Source organism: Poecilia formosa, unplaced genomic scaffold (genome assembly GCF_000485575.1).
Source record: "Poecilia formosa unplaced genomic scaffold, Poecilia_formosa-5.1.2 Scaffold552, whole genome shotgun sequence".
In the NCBI taxonomy this organism is placed as follows: domain Eukaryota; kingdom Metazoa; phylum Chordata; class Actinopteri; order Cyprinodontiformes; family Poeciliidae; genus Poecilia; species Poecilia formosa.
In genome coordinates, this window is record NW_006800491.1 from 213,590 (window position 1) to 219,025 (window position 5,436).

The window sequence follows — 5,436 nt, forward strand, 5'->3', positions numbered from 1 at the left end:
AAAGGTGTGGGAAAAATGTGTATTATATTTGGTTTAACAACGTCTAATGACCTCTTTGTTGATCAGAGACACTTGAAACCTGGTTTAAATGAAAGCCAAGAGTGTCCCCTTTAAGATGATACCAAACACTGTATTATAGGCTTTTGACAAATGCTCATACCATGAGCCTAAACCAGACATACACCAATCTCAAAAAAACAGAACTGAGCTGATAACTATGACTCAACTGCCATTTTGGAAGGGATATCATACTAAAATATTAACTAGATATGTATCTTTAAAAAAAAATATCAATAGGCTTTGGCACCCTGAAATGGACAAAAATGTCAAATTTTGACCTCTGGCCCATAGACTAAAATGTGTATCTTTCCAGATGCAACAAAGATGCAAAATTGTTTAGTTGTAAGTTATGCTACTTATACAACTGGAAAAATTGTATAATGGTGCAAGTAACAAGTATTCATCTCTCACGTGACTCCATTGAGATTACACTTTGCAACAGCTTCTTTATTTCAAGAACAGAGGCAGCAAATATTTTACCAGTAAAAGTTGCATAACCTGATGGACATAACAATTGTTTGTCCAATAAAACATAAGAATAGGTAACTAGAATAAGAACTACTATCAGTTTCCATCAACCTACACACTGTCCACTCTGTGCATTCGCGTTGGCATGAATTATCAAGATGGCAGATGCTCTGGTCTGGCTCGTACTAGTTGTGGTGCTGCTCCCTCTCTGATTCAGCCTTTCACTCAGCCTTACCCCGTTTTCTGCTCCTTTCATTCAGGATCTGAGCTCATGCCAAAAGCCCTCTCTACCAGAATTGTGGGAGGAATTTGGTGGTTTTTCACTCTCATCATCATCTCTTCCTACACGGCAAACCTGGCGGCTTTCCTCACTGTGGAGAGGATGGAGTCGCCCATTGACTCTGCAGATGACCTAGCCAAGCAAACAAAGATTGAATATGGAGTGGTAGAAGATGGTGCCACAATGATTTTTTTCAAGGTAAGCTATAGCAGGATATTACAAAACCCACTGTATTTTTACAAACAGATTGTTTTAATGCCATATGCTGTTTTGTGTTAAGTAGAAATGTGCAGTCAGTATGTAAGCTACTTGTTTTTTATAACCCCCTTGATGTATATTTGGGTAAAAGTTAATATTTTGAAGGGTATGTTTTATTTTCCTAACAATAAATCTGGATTATGGCTTATTATTTTTTTACCTCATCAGTCAAAATGAAGGAGTGTATATTCAAGACTAATTTTAAGTGACATCACTCAAAAATGAAAGTCATCAAAAAAATGAAACAAAATTTAAATGTACAGCATATATGCACGGTTGTGATCAGAGGTAACAATTCCATCTTTTAACAAAAACATGACGTCTGAACTCTCCAGACAAGCGAGGGCTAACTCTGTTTGCTAATATTACTGTGACCTGCAGAGATGAAGGTCATTTAGAAGTGGCAAAGAAATATCAATTTCAAAGTTTAAAAAAAAAATCAAAGAGTGGAAGACCTGATGACTCATGCCATCACAAAAATTACAGAAGAGGGAGGCACTGAACCACCACCAGATCTATCTCCTATTGACAAACCAGAGACTCAGCCACTATTGACAAACTTTCCTGGAACTGTAATACTGGGAAAAAAATACTGGAAAGTTATTAATACAACAACTTGTAGTGGATTGAGTATGAAGTAAGGGTGGCATTTTTTGCAAATGCTGCAGACATTTTCCTGGGCTTCATGCAGAGCAGATGTGTGAGATTTTCTCAGTGCCCATCAACTTGACGGAATTGCCTGCTTCCGTCAAATTGAAGTGCCTGTTTGTGCCTAATCAAATGACTCAAGGTTTTGATGTCGATCTACAGAATGAATCCGACTTCTGTTACAACATAGACTGAAATTACAAGCTCCACTTGAGGCAATCAGAAGTTGACTTTGCTCTCTGAACTTGGACAGCAAGAGAAAATGAATGTTTAGAACAGCATTTGGAAATGAATCTGGCAATATTAACATGACTATTTACAAGAAAACAAGACAGAGTGATCTTTCTATATAAATGGTCTCTATAAACTGCAGTCATCTACATAAAAGGAGAATGTAACCAAAAGGACCAAACACATGAACTTGTGATTCATGAACATTAACTTGTGATTCACCACAAAGAACTACTACCGTGAGTAGTTCTTTGTGGTGTTTTTAAGGGGCTTTTCCACTAACCCGGCTCTAACCAGTTCGGATGTGGTCTGCTCCAGCCAGATTTGTTTTCCATGAGTAAATTCGACACGGCTCAGCCCGGTTGTTCTCAGATTTTAGTGCCTACTTCAGGGGTAGTACTAGCAGGACTGAGCCAGGTACGACACCGAAACAATTTGATTGACAGCTGACCACATTCATTGATTGGCTTGTGATTTACGTCACTGAAAATTGCAAACATCATAGCTTAGCTGTGGACCATGAACATGCCATCTGTTTTCAGACGGATGTTCAGTACGGATGAGCTTGATGAGTTTAACTACGATCAGCTCCAGGAACACGTGGTAAGTTTAGAATGACTGTGATTTAGTAGCGCTACGAATAAACAATAAAGAACAGAAATAATGAAACTGTGGTCACCTTTCTGACCGAGCTGCAGTTTTTCGCTGACAGTTTGAATCGCTGGGAATACATAATATTAACTTGTAATGTGAATTTTATTTAATTTTTGGGGATTTAAATAAGTAAATAAAGTTCAGGCATGGCTATGTTTTTTTTTTTTTTTACATCTTTCTACTAGAGATGTGCCGATCAGGTTTTTTCCTCCTGATACCGATACCGATCACCCATGAGGGCCGATCATCGATACCGATCACCGATACCGATCACATAATTATTATTATTATTTTTTTTTTATCATAAACACTACCGGTTACATTATGTGGAAAAAGGAACCATGAATTCACCTTAATTTAGACAAAAACTTGTTTTTAATAACTTTTTTCAAGAAGAAAACTAAACAAAACAGGCATTGTGCAAATTGTACTGCTATTGATAATACTATCTTTAACAGACTGAAAACATATGAAGGCTCTGAAGAGGCTAAATAATACAAAGAGCCAAAATAAAACCTCTCAACATTGCCAAAAAAATTCAAGTATAAAACTTAACATTCAAAGGCAAAAACAGGTTCCATTACAATAAACAATCCAGAGTTACTGAATGAAAACTTCCTGATAGCATGGCGGCTAGCTGATTACTGCTAGCTCTGATTGGCTGTTTCTGACTGAGCGGAGTAATTATGCAGATCAGGGAGGAGATCGACTATTTTTTCAGAGATTATCTGTCTCATGTTAGGACAGCCAAAGTTTTAATACGTATGCAAAATTTATTTTTTTAGGTTAGATGCTGCAGTTTTAAGCAGGTTCGGTGTGAGAGTCACCACCAGGTGGAGCAGAAGCGAAGCTCCGTCTGTCAGATATTACTACCTGTAGCATAGCAGCGGTTCAACAGGAGAGCAGAACCAGAGTCTGACATCGCAGCTCGAAGACTTAAATAATTTTGCGGGTTATTTGTTTAGCTTTCTGACCGTCATGCTAATCCGGGTGAGTGTTTGTAGCTGTGCGCTGCTTTACCTGCTGTCTGATCCTCCGTATGTCTTTTTTACTGCAGTGAGCCTCGATGTAGCCAAACTCCATCAAGTATCTCATTGTTTTTATTCGTATTAGATTCGTTGTGTTGATGCATTTTGACCTGCTTCAATTTTCCGTCGCAACACGCAAACTTCCCCATTCAATCAGTGCGTTATAGTTACACATCGCTTAGGATTTGTTGCTGCGCGTTTGCGCAGTGTGAAGGAAAGAGGAGACCAGCTGCACAGGCAGGCTGGAAATGAGATGATCGGTATCGGCAACAAGAGCCAATGATCGCCGATCACCGATCATGCACTTTTTCACGGAAATCGGCCCGATTATGATCGGTGACCGATCGATCGGCACACCTCTACTTTCTACAGCTTTACTTAAATCCAAAAGGTTGCCCAGCTAAATAATCAACTGATGTGAGTCCATCATTATTTTTGGGCCAGCAATAAGACAACATGAAATATCTGGGTTTATTTTAGTTGATCAGAACCACAACCTCAAGGTTCTCCATTGCAGAGTGTGGCTGCAAACATCAGCGGAGAGTTGACCACAGCTGAAGCGAGCGCACAACCCGCCCACAATAGTGAGGAACAGAGCATATAATGGAAAAACTCACCACATGGGGTAAATTCAAACCACACACTAACCGGTTAGTGTGCGACTTGTGAGCCTTTAGAGAACCTGTTAAGAACTGGCTTTTGTACCAGTCTTGGTTTGCACTATTCTGCCTTATAAGAAAAAATAGAAGCTATAGAATGAAATTACTCAGACACAATTATAATAATATAAATGACAAGTAGGTCGACCCGCCCACTTGACAGCCTTGTCTTCTTCAGTTGCTATGCCTGTATTATGAAGACACAATAGGATAAAAGCCATACTGTTTAGTCAAAGCAAAAATTGCTCTCACTAGGCCAACAGCAGACCAGGATAATACAATTAGGTAAGAAATCAGTGTTGGATGCTGTAAAAGAGAAATCTGGACTGTATCGTCATGAAGGAAAAGAAGTCTGTAGCCAAACAACAGTAGAAACAAACAAGTGCCCAGAAATATGAGAGGCCCCATCGGCCAAAACTTACAAACTCTCAAACTCAATGGACCTTACCAAGCTCCGCCCAGAAACGCCCCCTAAAATCCCACGTGGCTGCATGTCTCACAAACAAAGCCTCGCGGAGCTTAGTTTCTGTGTAAACATGGCGTCTTTCATTTCAACTGACTCTCTGCAGAGTATTTCTGAGTCGATTAGTGTAGCATTTCTGCTGGATTTTCAAAAAATATCAGCCACGACAATGGACAGGGGAACCAACAAGTTCATGTCATCTTTTTTGGACGAAATCAAGGTGTTTGAGCCACGACGCTTCCAACATTGTGCGCGTCGCAGCTAAATGCTACCGGTCAATGAGGAAAACAGCAGATCCTCACACACTCAGCATAAATATAGCTGTGGACAAGATCACTGATGCCTGTTGTTCTTGCAAGGCTGGGTAAGTCGGGCATTCATGGTTTTGAGGGTTACTTTTGAAATCAGTGATTTCTGTTGTTGGCAAATGTTTGAGTGCGCCTAGGCCTGTTACTCGGTACTCGGCGCTAGCGTGGCTAACACGATTACAATTTAGTAAAAAGCCTTTTCAGGTAAAATAAAATCTTTAATGTATGTCAGATATGGTACACATTGCATATTGATCTGTTCAGCTAACGTAAGACTGTGTAACAGACAAGGCTTCAAGGTGTAGAAGTTGTATCGGTACTGCCATTATGCTGTACTTAGCTAAAAGGTACAGCATAATAAACACATAATGAATGTGTT

At 39.6% G+C, this 5,436-nt stretch overlaps 1 pseudogene; it reads left to right on the forward strand.

The window, feature by feature from the left end:
* The window catches only part of LOC103129515 (glutamate receptor ionotropic, kainate 2-like), a 293,278-nt pseudogene that overhangs the window by 213,572 nt on the left and 74,270 nt on the right, over positions 1–5,436 (forward strand).